Genomic DNA, 20,788 nt, shown 5'->3' with positions numbered 1-20,788 from the left:
ACACTGAGTTGTGTGTATGGGCAGAATATTGAAGAGAAAAGTGAAAGGAAAGCAGAACAATACGCTGCAGCAGGATCCCCAAGATGTGGCACTGGCAGCTAGTATTAGCCCCAGTGTTGTGCATTCTCCTGTGGACTCAGGTGGAGAAGACGCTACATTTTGGCTTGGTTTAAGTCCATCGTCACCCAAACATCCTAAAAAACTCTTGAGTAAGAAAACTAAACGTGATGGAACAGGAAAGCATATGGCTAGTAATAGTGAAAGTATTTTGGACGTTTTGGCTGCTATCTGTGAACTCTCTGTCAAGCACGATGCAACCTTCCAAAATATCTCCACAATTGAGAAGACAACTCAGCAGGGACGTGCACAGGCTATGGCTAAGGCTAAGGTTGCCCGGGCAACTGCCCGTTTGCCCTCCTCGAGTCAAAGTGCCCCTCCGAGAAAATGGATAAATAATAGTGAATTTAAACAGCTGCAGAATTTCATGTAGACCTAGATTTTAAAAATCGCCACCCGAAACATTTCATAAAGTATCCTTATTCAGGATACTTTATGAAATTGATAACCCTATGGGCAACGAGAGTGGAAGTCTCAAGGGGGAGGGGGGTATGCCCCCTACTCTGTTTACTCTGCTGTACTGCACGCGATCGCCACCTGTGCCTGCATGTTCTTGCACTTAAGAGACGGTCACGGTTGTTTTATTCTGTGTCGATAAAAAACTGCTTTGACGTTGTCAGAAAAGGTGAGTTTAAGTTGTAGAAATGTATTACAAATAAACAATCATCATCAATTTTTATGAAATCAATTAAAATCTTCATAAATCCATGCTCAGTTTGCCACGTTTAGCCTGAATAATCAGATGGCTAGCTTGCCTACCAGACAACCAGACCGTTATCACATGCACATTTTTGGGTAGAAAAACTAAGCTACATGTCTGCTGATGGTTAGTTTATAAAATGTTGTTTTAACAAGAAGAATAAATGACGAAAGTAATGCACTACATGAATTATTATCATTAGTAGACTATTTTTTCAGGCCAGAACAACTGCCCTTCAAAATTCTTGTGCACGCCCCTGCAACTCAGGCTACCTCCAGAGAAATCGGAAGTCTGTCTGTTAGGGTGAAACAACTTGTGGTTGATGTGAGTGAAAACATGAAGGAACTGCACCAAATGCAGAGCGAGATTCAAGATTTGAAAATGGAAAATAGCACTCTAAAGACATCCTTGAATGAATCCTGCCGCTATGGCAAGAAATGGTTTTTGAAACATGTTTTGGAAGAAACTGATGGGGAGAAGGTGAGAACGAGAGTCATAGACATTCTACAACAGGTTGCACCTGATGTCTGTGACAGTCTACATGCAGGAGTTGACATTGTTCATCGTCTTGGATCTAAACAAGAAAGGAAGAACAGATCTATCATCATCCTCTTCGCAGTGCGGCGAGTTCGGGATGCGGTTTTGCATGCCACCAGGAAGTCCAAGTATCTTCAAACTAAACATCTGACCATCACGGAGCCTCTGCCTCCTGAGGACAGCAGCGAGGGAAAGGCTCCAGCCATTAGTTAAGAAGGCACGAGAGGAGGTGAAGAAAGCGTCTTTTAAGAGCTCATATGCCCTTATTGACGGGAAGAAATACAGCTTCTCAGATTTCGGATAAGGAAAAAAAACAAGTGCTGTATATTAATCCCTGTGTTATCTTTTACAAGATTTTTTTTTTCTCTTTACAACTTCTTCTTACAAATTCATTTTGTTAACCCTTTTTTATATCATATCCACTGACTGTAAGGGAAATTTAAAAGAAACACATCATTTTATACCAGGCATTCCTGTCCTTTGATGCAGTTATTTAATGTTGCAACGGTATATTGGAATTCTGTCTTTACTTGAATCTAATTATTTGTTTTTTCAGTTTAATGAAACTGAACATCCTCACACTGTGTTATGGAAAAGTATAGTTGTTATCCACCTCTTCATTGAAGGTGAGTTTGTACGTTGTCAAAGTGTTATCTTTTACTGTTATGGATTATGTTTTCAAGTCTTTGTCTTTAAATGTAAGAGGAATGTGAGATACTGTGAAGACGAAAGCTTTATTTTTATTTTGTAAAAGAAGCGAGGCAGACATTGTAATGCTCCAAGAAACTCACTCGACTGAATTGGATGTCAAATTTTGGAGATCACAATGGGGGAAAACTATACATTATAGTCTTGGAAGTAATAACTCAGCAGGGCAGGGCCGGCCCAAGGCATAAGCGAACTAAGCGGCTGCTTGGGGCCCCCATGGCCACCAGGGGGCCCCCAAGAGCACATTAAATTACATTACATTACATACATTACATTTAGTCATTTGGCAGACGCTCTTATCCAGAGCGACTTACAGTAAGTACAGAGACATTCCCCCGAGGCAAGTGGGGTAAAGTGCCTTGCCCAAGGACACAACATCATGTGGCGCGGCGGGGAATCGATCCGGCAACCTTCTGATTGCTAGCCCGACTCCCTCACCGCTCAGCCATCTGACTCCCTGAATTACAGCTTAATTTTAAAATTATATTATGTTAATGGTAATTATACAAATTTGCAATAAACTCAATATTATGTTGACCGTCTGGCAAGGAAGATAATAGCCTACTACTACTGGTTTAAGATATTATCTTGGGGGCCTGCCTTTGTCAGCACTCATACAGCAACATGACGTTGTATATTGTTTGAGAACAGAAAAGATCAGTCGGCAATCGCAATCTGACACAATGGCACAAAAAAGGACATATTCCTCTGGTGCAGAGAAAAGAAAACAGAGGAAGAGAAAAAACAGCAAGATCAAGGTATGTTTGAATGATTAATTACAGTTTTTAACCATAAACATTTACTGTCTAGAGATAGATGCATCAAACAAGCCTTCACAATAGCTAGAGCTAACATTTTAGTGTAACACTTAGACTGAACTTCCGGAACTTCCGGCGCGCCTACGCGATGGCTGCGTCGACAAGAGCTCCGCAAAAACCCAGCTTTTTGTTAGTCTTTTTAGTGTTCGTTACTTGTTTTGTCAATGTTATATTGTCGTTTATTCAGTACGACCGGCAGACACTTCTGGACATTAAGTTGTCACTTGGCAAGGATCATTTTACGAACTTTAATTCCACTTCTCGGAGTGCGAGCTCGGACTGCAGCTGGCCCTTTGCTGTTTCGCCGTTCTGTTTACCCGCTAGACGGAGAAAGAAGAAACGTGGCCGGCGTGCTGGAGTCCTTGTTCGAACTCGGAAACGATGCTTCAAACCTGCTCTTCCAACCATCTTACTAGCTAACGTTCAGTCCATCGACAACAAAATGGATGAACTTAACGCTCGTGTCAAATTCCAACGGGACATCAGGAACTGCTGTGTACTGGCGTTCGTTGAGACCTGGCTGTCTCCGGAGATCTCCGACGCAGCGGTTACCCCGTCGGGATTCACCATATACCGCCAGGACAGAACAGCTGACTCAGGGAAGTGCAGGGGCGGAGGGGTCTGTGTTATGGTTAACTCTCTCTGGGCTACGGATGTAGCGGTATTAGCATCTCACTGCTCTCCGGTCCTTGAGCTGCTAACTGTAAAAATCAGACCCTTCTATCTACCTCGGGAATTCACTGCGGTCGTCATGAGTGCAGTCTACATCCCCCCCCAGGTAGACAAGGCCGCTGCTTTGGATGAACTGTATGGGATTATCAATGGTCTGGAAAATGTGCACCCAGAGGCAGCCTTCATTGTTGTTGGTGATTTCAACAGAGCTAACATGAAGAAAGTCCTGCCCAAATACTATCAGCACATTGACTTCTTCACACGTGGAGACCAGATCCTTGACCATTGTTATACAACATTCAAGGGCAGTTACAAACCCCTCCCCCGCCCTGCCTTTGGGAAGGCTGATCACACCTCCATTCTTCTTCTCCCCGCATATGAACAAAAGCTCAAACAGGTCAGACCGGTTGAGAGGTCAGTTCACCTATGGAGTGACGAGTGTGTGGCGACCCTCCAGGACTGCTTTGACACCACTGACTGGCTGATGTTCAGGGACGCAGCAGATGGGGACATTAACGAATACTCAGACACTGTCTCCAGCTACATCCAGCACTGCATTGATGACGTTGTCCCCAAGAAGGTTGTCCGGTCTTTCCCAAATCAGAAGCCCTGGGTTGATGCCGCGGTCCGGGCCAAGCTGAGAGCCCGTACTGTCGCCTTTAATTCTGGGGACCCTGATGAGTACAGGAAGGCCAGATACGACCTTCTGAAGGCCATCAAAGCAGCGAAAAGGGCCTACAGGACCAAGGTGGAGTCCAGCTACCATGGCTCTGACCCCAGGCGCATGTGGAGTGGACTTAAAGCCATTACAGAATACAAAGGGAGAGGCTACAATGAGACCCAGTCTTCTGTCCTACTGCCAGACGAGCTGAACTCCTTCTACGCTCGCTTTGAGAGGGACAGTGAACCCCCTGCAGTGGAGCTACCTGAAGGCCAAGCCAGTGGTGTGCCTACACTAACTGTAGCTGAGGTGAGGCTATGCTTTAAGAAGATCAACCCTCGCAAGGCACCTGGCCCAGACGGCATATCAGGTAGGGCCCTTAGGGGCTGCGCTGACCAGCTGGCAGGGGTCTTCAGTGACATCTTCAACCTCTCCCTTAACCTGTCTGTACTCCCCACCTGCTTCAAGAGGACCACCATGTGCCCAAGAACACCAAGGTCACATGTCTGAATGACTATCGCCCAATAGCACTGACCTCTATCATCATGAAGTGCTTCGAGCGGCTAGTCAAATCATTCATCTGCTCCTCGCTGCCCCCCACACTGGACCCTATGCAGTTTGCATACCGGTCCAATAGGTCTACAGACGATGCCATCGCTCTGACCATGCACACCGCTCTCTCCCACCTGGACAAGGGGAATACATATGTGAGGATGCTGTTCATTGACTACAGCTCTGCATTCAACACCATCATCCCTTCCAGACTGGTCTCCAAGCTTGTGGACCTGGGACTAAGCACCTCCCTCTGCAAGTGGATCTTCCACTTCCTGACGGGGAGGCCACAGGTGGTGAGAATCGGTGACCGCACTTCATCTGTACTGATCACCAACACAGGCACCCCCCAGGGCTGTGTGCTCAGCCCTCTCCTGTTCTCCTTGTTCACCCACGACTGTGCGGCTACGCACAGCTCCAACCTCCTCGTTAAGTTTGCTGACGACACAACCATCGTGGGCCTCATCTCTGACAGTGACGAGTCAGCCTACAGAGAGGAGGTTGACACCCTGACATCATGGTGTCAGGACAACAACCTCTCTCTTAACATCAGCAAGACCAAGGAGATGATTGTGGACTTTAGGAGGCGGCAGGAGGAGGAGCATGCACCCCTATTCATCAATGGATCGGAAGTGGAGAAGGTCAGCTGCTTCAAGTTCCTCGGGGTGAACATCAGCAATGACCTCACCTGGTCTGTTCACACGGACAAGGTGGTCAAAACGGCCCGTAAGCGCCTCTTCTTCCTGAGGAGACTGAAGAAGTTTGGTATGGACTCAGTCATCCTTACTAACTTTTACAGATGCACTATAGAAAGCATTCTGACTGGTTGTATCACAGTGTGGTATGGGAGCTGCACAGACCGGGACCGCAAGGCCCTACGAAGTGTGGTCCGTTCTGCTGAGTTCATCATCGGCAGGAAGCTCCCAGCCCTACAGGACACCTACCACATACGTTGCCTAAGGAAAGCCGGCAGGATTCTAAGAGACTGTTCCCACCCATCCTTCAGTCTCTTTACCCCGTTGCCTTCTGGCAGGCGTTACCGCAGCATCCGGTCGCGCACACGCAGACTGGACAACAGTTTCTACCCAAGGGTCATCAGGCTTCTCAATGGACACTGATATGGACATTTTTACTGCACACTAGTCACTTATACACTGTCACTTTCAGCTACTGGTTGCTCTTTCAGTAACATTGCACTACTGTACCTCGCCACCAGGCTCCTGTTTGGTCATTGACAAAGTCACTGATCTGTAAATTTGCACTACTGCACTGTACTCCATTTAGGTTAGATTAGTTTATAGGGTTGTAACAGGTTTTTTTTTTTTTTTTTTTTGTGTATTAGGGTTAGTATAGCGTACTATTTATTGTTATCTGTAATTTAGGAAGTTTTAGTGTTAGGGTTAGTATAGTCGTTTATTTATTGCTATCTGTATATTTAGGAAGTTCACTTATCTAAGCTCAGCATAGATGTAAATTTGTTCTGTGTACTTATATGTTATGTTATGCCAAGTGCTTGCGTTGTCTTGTCTTAAGAATTTCAGTGCCCAGTCTAACCTTGTGTTGCTCTGTGCACCTGACAAATAAAAGACTTGAACTTGAACTTGAACTTGAAATGAACATGCTTCTCCACCCCAAGTGGAAAAAGCTGCCGAAGGGGCTCCTCCTCTTCCGCTACGTAGCCAAGATGGCGCCCGTTTACGGCGAGTAGTGTCCATCGTTGTACACTGGTTTTTTGGACCGTTTGCAGTGCGCCATCCGGGTTCTTTCAGTGCACTGAATTCTGCTGGTTTTGGGAGTGAAGCGCCCCTAAGCACTGAAAGTCAGTGCTCGAAATGCACAAGTGCGCGGTAGTAGACACAGCTTAGGTTCCCTCCTACCGGAGGAACCCTAATAATTTGCAAGGGGGGGGAATCTATCAACATTAGAATCGTTAAAGTCACCCTCAAAGATAACATAAGAGTCAATATATTTGTCAATAAGTAATTTGGCATTAGTCGATATCTGGACAAATAAAGTTTTGTTGTCCAAATGTGAATTATAACCATAAACATTACATACAATAAAAATGCCATTGTCTTGTCTTATGACAATCATCACCCCTCTTCCTTCAGAGGATTTCACTGTTTCCAACACTTCACCTTTGAATTTGTGTAAAAGTATAGCAACCCCTGCTGCAGGGCCGGCCCAAGCCTTTATGGGGCCTTAAGCAGAATAGACCAATTATTTGTTTGTAAACAATCGGGATGCGCGCGCACTGTGGCTGCAGAAAACCGGGAAAGGATAGCATTTTAAATGGCAAAAGGACCACACGGATAATACAAATAGTTAGATTTAAAAAGACCAAAAGCGTCGAGGAGGACATGCCTTTAGGAGAGAAAGCGATTACCCAATGATCTGTCGCATCAGAATTTTGATTTGGGTCACGAAAGTCTTGAAATTTGAGTGAGAATGTCGCCCGATACAGACCGCATGGTCGAGCGGCAACCATGTCTTCACGTCATGTCACAAAGTTCATAATTTTACACTTTAACAGTCAATTCTACATTTAAAAAGTCGAGCAGGGCAGCTTTCAAGAGATATTGGAATTCTGCTTTTACTCAGCTGGTCCGATTATTTTTCTGATTTGTTTAAACTGGCAATCTGAGTGAGACTACATCCCAGTTACACTGTTTTGACGTTAGCCTCAGTCAGACTCGCTCACTGGCAGTGTGCACAATGTTGTATTTCACTCCATTCTACACCAGAAACGTCAGGGAGGACTGCCTAATGTAGATACGAGTCTGGTGAAGATAGCCAGAATCTCGGATTTCTTTAACCTGTCTGTTTCATTCGTCATTTGCCTGAGAAAGCGACCTCCGTTAGCCAGGCTAGTTTTGCCCAATCACTTGGACAGGCTATTTAAGGGTATCGGGGTCAAGTGACTTTTGTGCATAGACAAGTGAACGTAAATGTATTTGTCCAAAGGCCAAGAGCCTCAAAAAGTTAATATCAAGCCCTGTAATCCAGTGGCCAGAGATATATGATGACCTGAACGACACTCCAAGAGTAATAGAATGGGGAGAAGTTCGTCTTTTGCAACCCACATGCGCAGTTGAGCCTGCTTGACAGTTGTGTGACGTAGGGTGATAATTGGTCTATTGATTTAGGGGCCCCCCTGTGACGCAAATATTATTGATTATTTTTAATGCTTGATTATTCGCACACTATTTATCTAATGCACTAATTATCAATGTTATTAGTTGTGTTGCTTACATCATAACATTGATTTTACCCTCATACAGTTTTTTATTTTAACAGAAGCAAACCCACAAGATTGGTCAGGTGATGATTTGAAGTTTAAGTATTCAAAGTCATACAGTACTAAGTGGTGTACTTAATTTGGTGTACTGAAAAGTAGCTAAATAAACCAGACAATGCATCTATTGTACACATGTTAACCTCTTTAATAGCTTATGGTTTAAACTAGCAATGTGCAAAAGTGCAAAACATTCAACTCCAAATAACTTAAAGATAAACAGTATTTTGTTATTTCTTACAAAACTGATATTAAATTAAATACCTACAATATAAATAGTATTGTTGAAAACGGACCTGCTGTATCATCAACTGTAGCACTTGGGGCAGGAGGCGTTGGTTGAGACCCAGCTCCAAAATATATCAACAGTGCTCCTAGGGAAGATTCATATGAGTACATAGTAGACGGATCAGAATATTAATTTAACAACATAAATGATTTCACAGAGCAGCAAGCCATCTGTACACTTGAAACCACAACTCTTAATCTATAACTACAGGGCTGCCAACTTTTCCAAAAACCTTGGTGTGAGATTTGGTAGCCCCCCCCCGGGCGAGCTTTTGCGAGCTTCACTCCCCCCAAAGGCGAGTTTACACGGCTGCATAGCCACGGGAACATATTTTATCAGGGGGGTGCTGGCGGGGGCTTAATGTTGCGGGGCAGCAGGGAGGAACTGGGAGTAAAAATTGGCCCTGGACTTTGATCCAGACCGGCCCACCAGAACTGGCCCCCGTATACGCCACCACAGCTGCCCTGCTAATGCAAGCAAAGTCTGTGTTCAATGGGATGCGAATTAGGGAGTTAAATCCTTAAAGCGAGCACAAACATTTTTTGGCCTTTATTTGAGCGCAACATAGTAGTTGAGCTTCATGTAAAATAAATAGCCGTTTTTCAATTGGTAAAACCTTGTCTAGTGAAGGTGATTTCTTTGTCTCTTAATTTTTCAGCCCCACCCTACGTTTCTTACCCTGGTTTTCCATAGTTATTCTTTTCCCGGTGCTCCCGAATGCCAGTCCGCTACTGAGCTGTGCCACGGTGGTGGCTTTTAAGTCATATCACTTTAAATTCTCGTGCTGTCAGGGGGTGCTGCAGCACCCTCGAGCACCCCTAGTTCCCGCGGCCATGCACGGCTGTTTGCGCGTAAATGTTGCTTCACTCGGTTAACCTGCGCGTCGTTCGTTAATGTTTACAACGTTAATTTGGCTACTTGTTTGGCGTTGCCTTTTCAGCGTGAGATATACAAGGTGTGGCGTGAGAGCGTGAGAAATGGGTGAAATGCGTGTGTCACACGGCGAAACCGTGAGAGTAGGAAAGTTCAATGGCAATCGAAATTTATTTTGAAATGTATTTAGCTAGTATGCACTCGCCTAGGTAAATCCACCTAGGTGAATGCATACTAGCAAAATACATGCCAATTTTAAAGGGGGGAACTAGCTATTGTTATATTTTGTAAGATAGCTAGTCTAGTTCAAGTTCAAGTTCAAGTCTTTTATTTGTCAGGTGCACAGAGCAACACAAGGTTAGACTGGGCACTGAAATTCTTAAGACAAGACAACGCAAGCACTTGGCATAACATAACATATAAGTACACAGAACAAATTTACATCTATGCTGAGCTTAGATAAGTGAACTTCCTAAATATACAGATAGCAATAAATAAACGACTATACTAACCCTAACACTAAAACTTCCTAAATTACAGATAACAATAAATAGTACGCTATACTAACCCTAATACACAAAAAAAAAAAAAAAAAAAACCTGTTACAACCCTATAAACTAATCTAACCTAAATGGAGTACAGTGCAGTAGTGCAAATTTACAGATCAGTGACTTTGTCAATGACCAAACAGGAGCCTGGTGGCGAGGTACAGTAGTGCAATGTTACTGAAAGAGCAACCAGTAGCTGAAAGTGACAGTGTATAAGTGACTAGTGTGCAGTAAAAATGTCCATATCAGTGTCCATTGAGAAGCCTGATGACCCTTGGGTAGAAACTGTTGTCCAGTCTGCGTGTGCGCGACCGGATGCTGCGGTAACGCCTGCCAGAAGGCAACGGGGTAAAGAGACTGAAGGATGGGTGGGAACAGTCTCTTAGAATCCTGCCGGCTTTCCTTAGGCAACGTATGTGGTAGGTGTCCTGTAGGGCTGGGAGCTTCCTGCCGATGATGAACTCAGCAGAACGGACCACACTTCGTAGGGCCTTGCGGTCCCGGTCTGTGCAGCTCCCATACCACACTGTGATACAACCAGTCAGAATGCTTTCTATAGTGCATCTGTAAAAGTTAGTAAGGATGACTGAGTCCATACCAAACTTCTTCAGTCTCCTCAGGAAGAAGAGGCGCTTACGGGCCGTTTTGACCACCTTGTCCGTGTGAACAGACCAGGTGAGGTCATTGCTGATGTTCACCCCGAGGAACTTGAAGCAGCTGACCTTCTCCACTTCCGATCCATTGATGAATAGGGGTGCATGCTCCTCCTCCTGCCGCCTCCTAAAGTCCACAATCATCTCCTTGGTCTTGCTGATGTTAAGAGAGAGGTTGTTGTCCTGACACCATGATGTCAGGGTGTCAACCTCCTCTCTGTAGGCTGACTCGTCACTGTCAGAGATGAGGCCCACGATGGTTGTGTCGTCAGCAAACTTAACGAGGAGGTTGGAGCTGTGCGTAGCCGCACAGTCGTGGGTGAACAAGGAGAACAGGAGAGGGCTGAGCACACAGCCCTGGGGGGTGCCTGTGTTGGTGATCAGTACAGATGAAGTGCGGTCACCGATTCTCACCACCTGTGGCCTCCCCGTCAGGAAGTGGAAGATCCACTTGCAGAGGGAGGTGCTTAGTCCCAGGTCCACAAGCTTGGAGACCAGTCTGGAAGGGATGATGGTGTTGAATGCAGAGCTGTAGTCAATGAACAGCATCCTCACATATGTATTCCCCTTGTCCAGGTGGGAGAGAGCGGTGTGCATGGTCAGAGCGATGGCATCGTCTGTAGACCTATTGGACCGGTATGCAAACTGCATAGGGTCCAGTGTGGGGGGCAGCGAGGAGCAGATGAATGATTTGACTAGCCGCTCGAAGCACTTCATGATGATAGAGGTCAGTGCTATTGGGCGATAGTCATTCAGACATGTGACCTTGGTGTTCTTGGGCACATGGTGGTCCTCTTGAAGCAGGTGGGGAGTACAGACAGGTTAAGGGAGAGGTTGAAGATGTCACTGAAGACCCCTGCCAGCTGGTCAGCGCAGCCCCTAAGGGCCCTACCTGATATGCCGTCTGGGCCAGGTGCCTTGCGAGGGTTGATCTTCTTAAAGCATAGCCTCACCTCAGCTACAGTTAGTGTAGGCACACCACTGGCTTGGCCTTCAGGTAGCTCCACTGCAGGGGGTTCACTGTCCCTCTCAAAGCGAGCGTAGAAGGAGTTCAGCTCGTCTGGCAGTAGGACAGAAGACTGGGTCTCATTGTAGCCTCTCCCTTTGTATTCTGTAATGGCTTTAAGTCCACTCCACATGCGCCTGGGGTCAGAGCCATGGTAGCTGGACTCCACCTTGGTCCTGTAGGCCCTTTTCGCTGCTTTGATGGCCTTCAGAAGGTCGTATCTGGCCTTCCTGTACTCATCAGGGTCCCCAGAATTAAAGGCGACAGTACGGGCTCTCAGCTTGGCCCGGACCGCGGCATCAACCCAGGGCTTCTGATTTGGGAAAGACCGGACAACCTTCTTGGGGACAACGTCATCAATGCAGTGCTGGATGTAGCTGGAGACAGTGTCTGAGTATTCGTTAATGTCCCCATCTGCTGCGTCCCTGAACATCAGCCAGTCAGTGGTGTCAAAGCAGTCCTGGAGGGTCGCCACACACTCGTCACTCCATAGGTGAACTGACCTCTCAACCGGTCTGACCTGTTTGAGCTTTTGTTCATATGCGGGGAGAAGAAGAATGGAGGTGTGATCAGCCTTCCCAAAGGCAGGGCGGGGGAGGGGTTTGTAACTGCCCTTGAATGTTGTATAACAATGGTCAAGGATCTGGTCTCCACGTGTGAAGAAGTCAATGTGCTGATAGTATTTGGGCAGGACTTTCTTCATGTTAGCTCTGTTGAAATCACCAACAACAATGAAGGCTGCCTCTGGGTGCACATTTTCCAGACCATTGATAATCCCATACAGTTCATCCAAAGCAGCGGCCTTGTCTACCTGGGGGGGGATGTAGACTGCACTCATGACGACCGCAGTGAATTCCCGAGGTAGATAGAAGGGTCTGATTTTTACAGTTAGCAGCTCAAGGACCGGAGAGCAGTGAGATGCTAATACCGCTACATCCGTAGCCCAGAGAGAGTTAACCATAACACAGACCCCTCCGCCCCTGCACTTCCCTGAGTCAGCTGTTCTGTCCTGGCGGTATATGGTGAATCCCGACGGGGTAACCGCTGCGTCGGAGATCTCCGGAGACAGCCAGGTCTCAACGAACGCCAGTACACAGCAGTTCCTGATGTCCCGTTGGAATTTGACACGAGCGTTAAGTTCATCCATTTTGTTGTCGATGGACTGAACGTTAGCTAGTAAGATGGTTGGAAGAGCAGGTTTGAAGCATCGTTTCCGAGTTCGAACAAGGACTCCAGCACGCCGGCCACGTTTCTTCTTTCTCCGTCTAGCGGGTAAACAGAACGGCGAAACAGCAAAGGGCCAGCTGCAGTCCGAGCTCGCACTCCGAGAAGTGGAATTAAAGTTCGTAAAATGATCCTTGCCAAGTGACAACTTAATGTCCAGAAGTGTCTGCCGGTCGTACTGAATAAACGACAATATAACATTGACAAAACAAGTAACGAACACTAAAAAGACTAACAAAAAGCTGGGTTTTTGCGGAGCTCTTGTCGACGCAGCCATCGCGTAGGCGCGCCGGATGTATAAGGCATTGGCTGACATTGGCTGACATAAGGCTGACATTTTGGCAGGTTTCGCGGGTGTCACGAGCAGGTTTGCGTCTGTCATTTCCGCCAAGTGTTTAACGTCAGTGTTCCATTTCAGACAGCACTTATCAGCGACAGAGTGCACTGAATATGTAAGTGCACTGTTTTGCAGCTTGCAGTGTACTTCGTAAAGTGCGAGGTAGTAGACACAGCCCTATTGTTTTTGTTAGTATTCTTATTATTATTATTAGGGTTCCTCCGGTAGGAGGGATCCTATTGTTTTTGTTAGTATTCCTATTATTATTTGTTTTCTTCTCCGTTAAATGGCTCAATAGCTCAAAAAGTCCTGGACCTGATTTTTTCCAATTTGGCCCAATGATTCAACAGGTCACTCATTACTCCCAGGCGGCTAGTGGCCCATGTACGCCCATAGGTGGCGCTATAAAACACGCCCAAAGTCTACGTGATTTCCCCAGCGCCCCATTACTCCAAAATGCCTGAAAATTGGTAGACATGCCTTATTCTCATGGGGAACAAAAAAGCCTCAAGAACCCATAAGGTCCGCCATGATAGATTTAGCTGTACTGTCCAAATTTGGTCCAACCTTCAGAACCCTTCTCCTTATGAACCATAGATCCAATCGACTTGAAATGTGTTACAGATGTGTAGAATACATGTCTTTACATAGGGTGACATGGAATAAGAAATGCTATACAAAATAGCTGAAGTGTGTATTTATGTAAATGTCCACATTGCCTCAATATCTTTGTGTCAATAAATCTAATCAAATTTTGACTCATGGTTTTTCAAACCTAATAGGGTTCAAGACGACATCACTCTGAAGTACCATAAACAATTTCACCTTGGTATGTCTATATATGATTGAATTCAATTGAATTGCTCCACAGCGCGCGCTCCAAATTCTCACAGGCTCATCCTGCTCCTTGACGCTAGGGACCTGTCCTACTTTGCGTTGTGTTGCACAGCATTTTCACCCCTTGTCCCCGCATATTGAATATGCTGTGCGTTACAGCGCAAAGAGGGACAGGTGGTCAACCTACTTGACACACGCGAGCTTGGCGAGACGCGCACACATTCTTTCTGGAAATGGTGTGCTGACCAAGCCCCCACCCTTGGTCTTTAGGTCCTGTTTCATTTCGCTTCCAATCGCAGCTCGCCGTTATGAATATAAATTATTTTTCAGCGGCGATTGTTGTTTTCAACTGGAATCGCCTGATAGCCGTGTTGGAGGCAGTCACGTTCGGTAAGTCCTATTTTTACACATTTTAAGCTAGAATCAATGATTGGGTTCGTGAAAGTACACTACTCTTGAATTAAGGTGAAGGTTTGAGCACTTTGAGACCTTTAGATCGTGAGTTTGAGAAGGCTGATCACACCTCCATTCTTCTCCTCCCCGCATATGAACAAAAGCTTAAACAGGTCAGCCCGGTTGAGAGGTCAGTTCACCTATGGAGTGACGAGTGTGGGACGACCCTCCAGGACTGCTTTGACACCACTGACTGGCTAATGTTCAGGGAGGCAGCTGATGGGGACATTAACGAATACTCAGACATTGTCTACAGCTACATCCAGCACTGCATTGATGACGTTGTCCCCAAGAAGGTTGTCCGGTCTTTCCCAAATCAGAAGCCCTGGGTTGATGCCGCGGTCCGGGTCAAGCTGAGAGCCCGCACTGTCGCCTTTAACTCTGGGGACCCTGATGAGTACAGGAAGGCCAGATACGACCTTCTGAAGGCCATCAAAGCCGCCAAAAGGGCTTACAGGACCAAGGTGGAGTCCAGCTACCATGGCTTTGACCCCAGGCGCATGTGGAGTGGACTTAAAGCCATTACAGACTACAAAGGGAGAGGCTACAATGAGACCCAGTCCTCTGTCCTACTGCCAGACGAGCTGAACTCCGTCTACGCTTGCTTTGAGAGGGACAGTGACCCCCCCAGTGGAGCTTCCTGAAGGCCAAGCCAGTGGTGTGCCTACACTAACTGTAGCTGAGGTGAGGCTGTGCTTTAAGAAGATCAACCCTCGCAAGGCACCTGGCCCAGACGGCATATCAGGTACGGCCCTCGGGGGTTGCGCTGACCAGCTGGCAGGGGTCTTCAGCGACATCTTTAACCTCTCCCTTAACCTGTCTGTACTCCCCACCTGCTTCAAGAGGACCACCATTATCCCTGTGCCCAAGAACACATGTCTGAATGACTATCGCCCAATAGCACTGACCTCTGTCATCATGAAGTGCTTTGAGCGCACAGCTCCAACCTCCTTGTTAAGTTTGCTGACGACACAACCATCGTGGGCCTCATCTCTGACAGTGACGAGTCAGCCTACAGAGAGGAGGTTGACACCCTGACATCATGGTGTCAGGACAATAACCTCTCTCTTAACATCAGCAAGACCAAGGAGATGATTGTGGACTATAGGAGACGGCAGAAGGAGGAGCATGCACCCCTACTCATCAATGGATCGGAAGTGGAGAAGGTCAGCTGCTTCAAGTTCCTCGGGGTGAACATCAGCAATGACCTCACCTGGTCTGTTTACACGGACAAGGTGGTCAAAGCGGCCCGTAAGCGTCTCTTCTTCCTGAGGAGACTGAAGAAGTTTGGTATGGACTCAGTCATCCTCACTAACTTTTACAGATGCACTATAGAGAGCATTCTGACTGGTTGTATTACAGTGTGGTATGGGAGCTGCACAGACTGGGACCGCAAGGCCCTACGAAGTGTGGTCCGTTCTGTTGAGTTCATCATCGGCAGAAAGCTCCCAGCCCTACAGGACACCTACCACATACGTTGCCTAAGGAAAGCCGGCAGGATTCTAAGAGACTGTTCCCACCCATCCTTCAGTCTCTTTACCCCGTTGCCTTCTGGCAGGCGTTACCGCAGCATCCGGTCGCGCACACGCAGACTGGACAACAGTTTCTACCCAAGGGTCATCAGGCTTCTCAATGGACACTGATATGGACATTTTTACTGCACACTAGTCACTTATACACTGTCACTTTCAGCTACTGGTTGCTCTATCAGTAACTTTGCACTACTGTACCTCACTAAACCTCGCCAACAGGCTCCTGTATGGTCATTGACATAGTCACTGATTTGCAAATTTGCACTATTGCACTGTACTCCACTTAGGTTAGAATAGGTTATAGGGTTGAAACAGGTTTTTTGTGCATTTAGGGTTAGTATAGTGTACTACTTATTGTTATCTGTAATTTAGGAAGTTTTAGTATTAGGGTTAGTATAGTCGATATTTATTGCTATCTGTATATTTAGGAAGTTTCACTTATTTAAGCTCAGCATTGATGTAAATTGTGTTCCGTGTACTTATATGTTATGTTATGCCAGGTGCTTACCTTTGTCTTGTCTTTTGTAATTTCAGTGCCCAGTCTAACCTTGTGTTGTTCTGTGTACCTGACAAATAAAAGACTTGAACTTGAATCATGTAGCATCTCGGCGAATTCATCAAAAAGGTAGAGCAGCTTTTAGGAGAACAAGCGATTCCCCAAAGACCTGTCGGCTAAGAATTTTGATTTGGGTTGTGAAAGTCTTTATAATAAGACTATGCGCCAGGGACACCGCATAGGCTTAGGCGGCAGCCATGTTTTGGTCGCGTCACGTTCAGAAGTTCACCATTTTACAGTTCGGTCGACACCAAAAATGTGTTTGTTACCAAACCTCTAGGAGGGCAGCCTTTAGGAGATGTGGGAATTGTGCTTTTAGCCAGATGCTCTGATTATTTTTGTGATTTGTGGAAAACTTGCCAGTGGATTGAGACTGGGTCCCGGGGGTACATTGTTTTGACTTAACCTCAGCTCGCTCACTGGCAGTTTGTAAACAATATTTTAGTTCACTCAATTGTACTCCTAAAATGTCAGGGAGGGCTGCTTTTTGTAGACAAGAGCCTGCTGAAGATAGCCAGTATATAGGATCTTTCAAAACCAGCCTATTTCATTCATCATTTGCCTGATAAAGCGACCTACGTTAGACAGGCTAGTTTCACTCGGTCAGCCCATTTAATGGTCTTTGACAGTCAGAATCACTGTTTATGTCGTGTGGGTTCTGTCTAGTTTTTAAGGGGTGGCCTATGCCTATGGATAATCTGTGATGGGGATGGGAATGGTTATATTGTGGAGCAAACTTTACAATGCCAGCACGGGTCCGTGCTTTCCGCTGCTCTGCTCTTTTCTCCACTTGTTAACAGACACTCCGCTATTGCCGTGCGAGGACCAATTAATCGGACACGGCTGCTGACTTTCAGCGGGATTGAGTGGCCAACCCAGATTGGTGGAGCCCCAATTGAACTGAATATAAGAAGACTGACAGCGGAGAGATGGAGAGGGCCCGTACACAAGATTATACGACCAGCCAAGGCGACGGGTTGGGGATCCACAGTCGCTTTCCTCCACAATACTGGGCCATCCACAGGCTGCTGCTGTTACGGGGTCTACGCTGTCTACTACGTTCGAGCCCGAGAGAAGGGGAGCGGACACATCGAACGAGCGAGATTATTCTGCGCTATCAAATACTATAGAGGGACAGTGACTCCAACATCCATTGCTGCGTAAACGGATGGCGGTGGTTGTGGACCCTTGAGGATTCACCGTTTGTTTTTTCCATTGGTAGGTTCCAAGCAGTACGGATTCTACCGCCTGGACTTCTCGGAGAGACTCAGAGGAGTGACGTCACCCTAGCGGGGGAAACCACCGCAAAGGAACAGCTTGGCCACTCGAGGACGGGTGGTGCAGCCTGACTATTCCAGTGTCTAGGCTGGACAGTTTTGTGTGTATATATTTTTCGGACCCCGACCAAATTGACTTTTTCCTATTTTTTTCTGTATGTTCGTCTGCTGGCCTGCACAGGGGGTAGTGTTGGGGCTGTGCTCTATGGGAGGTGCAGGTTAGAAGCTTGGGGATCCCTGTGTGCACGTGTGAGCATTGACGTGTGGGCTGCTACCTGTGTTGCTGTGTGGCTATATAATTCCTTTGAATTTGTGTGCGGGATTGACCGGTGAACCGTTGCAGTGTGCTGTTTGCTGTATACCCCCTTGCCGTGTGGGGTTTCACCCTAGTTTAAATACCCTAGCTCTACCGGGTGCCCAAAATTGGCCTGTACCCTTCATTAGACCTGTTCCAGGGGTAGTTTTATGAATTTAAAATAAAAGTGTATTTGTTTATTATTTATTTTTTACTCCTGTCTCTGCTGTGGTGTGTCCTGGGATTCGTTTGCCTAGCGGGATTGCTCGCCCATTCAGTGACATTTACAGGCAAAGGTCGAGCTGGTCTTTAGTCAGATGTGTATATATTGACCAGTTTAGAGCTAAATACTTTTGTTAGAGCCTGTGTTTTGAGTGACTTTGCATGGGTTTCCAACACATTTGGGTTCAAGTATTGCCACTGCATTTCACAAGTGTAGATGGAAAAAGCTTAATTTCTCACCACTGACATGGACCCTTTCTTCACTTTTACAGGTCATGCAGAGGCCTGCTCAACAGAGTGCAACAGACCATGCTGAGAGCCACAAGAGAGGATGCTGAGTGTAACAGAGGATGCAACAGAGGATACTGAAGCAACACAGACCCTTTGCTGGACTACCCCTCTCTACCTGGACAGCTTCATCCAGCTGGCCTGCCCTGCCTGCCTGCCCCTGCCTTGATATCTCAAAAGATCACTGAATTACAACTGTTTAAACTTCAGCTAAACTTTTCTATCCAGTAACTGACCACAATGGTTCTCAACACAGAGAATAGCTCAGTAGGCTAAGACAGTGCACTGCAAGGAGCAAGGTCACAGGTTCAAAACCAGCCGCAGTCTTTTGGCCTGTCATAATTTTGATTATGTGTTTAGTTAAACAGGATGACATCATTCTGATATACCATGTGCAATTTCACCTTAATATCAACCGTTTCTTAACCTTTGTCCCAAAGCTGACCAAAGCTAATACTCAAATCACAGTTGGAGCACAGCTAGATAATCAGCGTCAGCGCCCCTTCGGTACCAGGCATGCAGTGTGGTATGTCAAATAGGCAAAGACTTGTGAAAAATAGTGCGGTTACAACAGCCGTACGAGGGATTTCAGTTGTTGTGTTTGTTTAGTTAGATGTTTTGTAATGTTATTGTTTATAAGTTGATATAATCTTGTTGGTCACCCTGATTGTGCATTTTAATAGGAGAGTCGCCTGCTGTTGATCTCGCAAGGAGCTGAACATGAGCTCTGCCCTAGCCTGATTGCCCACCTGACTATTGTTAATTGTGCATTGACTGAGATTCTGGAAAGAGATCAACTCAAGAAGAGTTACAAATCTGCTGTTTTTCAGCCATCTTGGGGAAAATATGTCAATTGTGGGAGGCATGTTTTTGGACGACCCCTAAACCTTGTGTGGCCGCTGCAGCATTTCTGCCTTGGCATGACCTGTGCTGGGAGAGAGGGAAACAGCATGGATGGAAGCTGTGTGTGGGCAGATGTGTCTTTATATAGGGTGAAATGGAATAAGAAATGCAATACAAAATGGCTGAAAGGGTTGTATTTATGTAAATGTCCACATTGCCTCAATATCTTTGTGTCAATAAATCAAATGTATTTTTGAAGGATGGTTCAAACCTAATAGGCTTTAAGGTGACACGCCCCTGAAGTACCATGCAAAGTTTTACCTTGATATGTCAAAATATGACTGAATTACAGCTGTTTGAACTTGGACCAAATCTGACAATGCTCGCAATTGGAGAAACAGCTCATTGTATTATCCAGTTACTGAACTTTGCGTAATCTATGTCTGGGAATGGCTCAATTGACAGTTTCTAGTTTTCCGATCAATCCTCCCGTGGTAAAACATAGCAATGCGTGTTTATTTGAGCCCATCACAACACTTTGATCATCTGTTTAGCGAGACTGTGTAAACCACTGGAAAACAAGCCAGGAACACCACAGAAGCTATCTACTTGTAGTTTACGCATGGTAGAGATATTTTTAATGGTCATCTCTAATGAAGTAAATTGATTGTTCAGGGGGGTATTCCAGGTAGCGCGTTTAGTGAAAACTTTGAGTTGTTTAACCCTGAAAAGAGGCATACTCCGAGTTCCACGTTCCAGAAAGAGAGGTAACAAAACCTTTTGGTAAGTTTCCATGGTAACATACTCTGTGAAACTAACCTGCTCGCTAGCAGGTTTTCCATAGCCTGGCTGCCAGCCCAACATCTCCCCGCCCAAAAGAAATTTGTTCGGGAAATTGGGTCTGGAGGGTCTCGTATTGGGGACCAACTACAGAAAACCAGAATCTGGGCGAACCAATGAAATTGCCAGGGCGGGCTTTATACGATGATGGACAGATGATCAACAGTAACGTAATCACCCACGTCACAAAAGAGCGCTTAAGTTGAATTCGTTTTGAACAAACATGGCTACCGCTGGAGATCTGGGATGTTGTGATTCTGCCATCGAGTCTGTTTTAGAAGACATCGACAGCGCATTAATTTTGAAAGAGGAACAGAGAGACGCAATCAAGGCATTTGTCGATGGAAAATATGTTTTTGCCGTCCTTCCTACGGGATTCGGTAAAAGTTTAATTTATCAGCTGGCCCCGATGGAGTTGTAATCCTAAACGGAGAACTTTGTATATGCATTTCCCTTTATTGTTTCGCTCAAAAAGGTTGACCGTGTGAACAAGTACTCTCCCTACCCTTAAATTAATTTTACAACACCGGCAAAAATCGTTTGTATTCATTCTTCAAGCATACTTCAAGTCTGCTTGTAGTTTAGTTCTGTTGACAACAACTATGCGGTGCTTAACATACGTCACATACTCTGTTGCTCTGATTGGTTGTAGATC

This window comes from Hypomesus transpacificus, chromosome 23 (assembly GCF_021917145.1).
Source record: "Hypomesus transpacificus isolate Combined female chromosome 23, fHypTra1, whole genome shotgun sequence".
Taxonomy (NCBI): domain Eukaryota; kingdom Metazoa; phylum Chordata; class Actinopteri; order Osmeriformes; family Osmeridae; genus Hypomesus; species Hypomesus transpacificus.
This window is presented reverse-complemented; position numbering follows the sequence as displayed.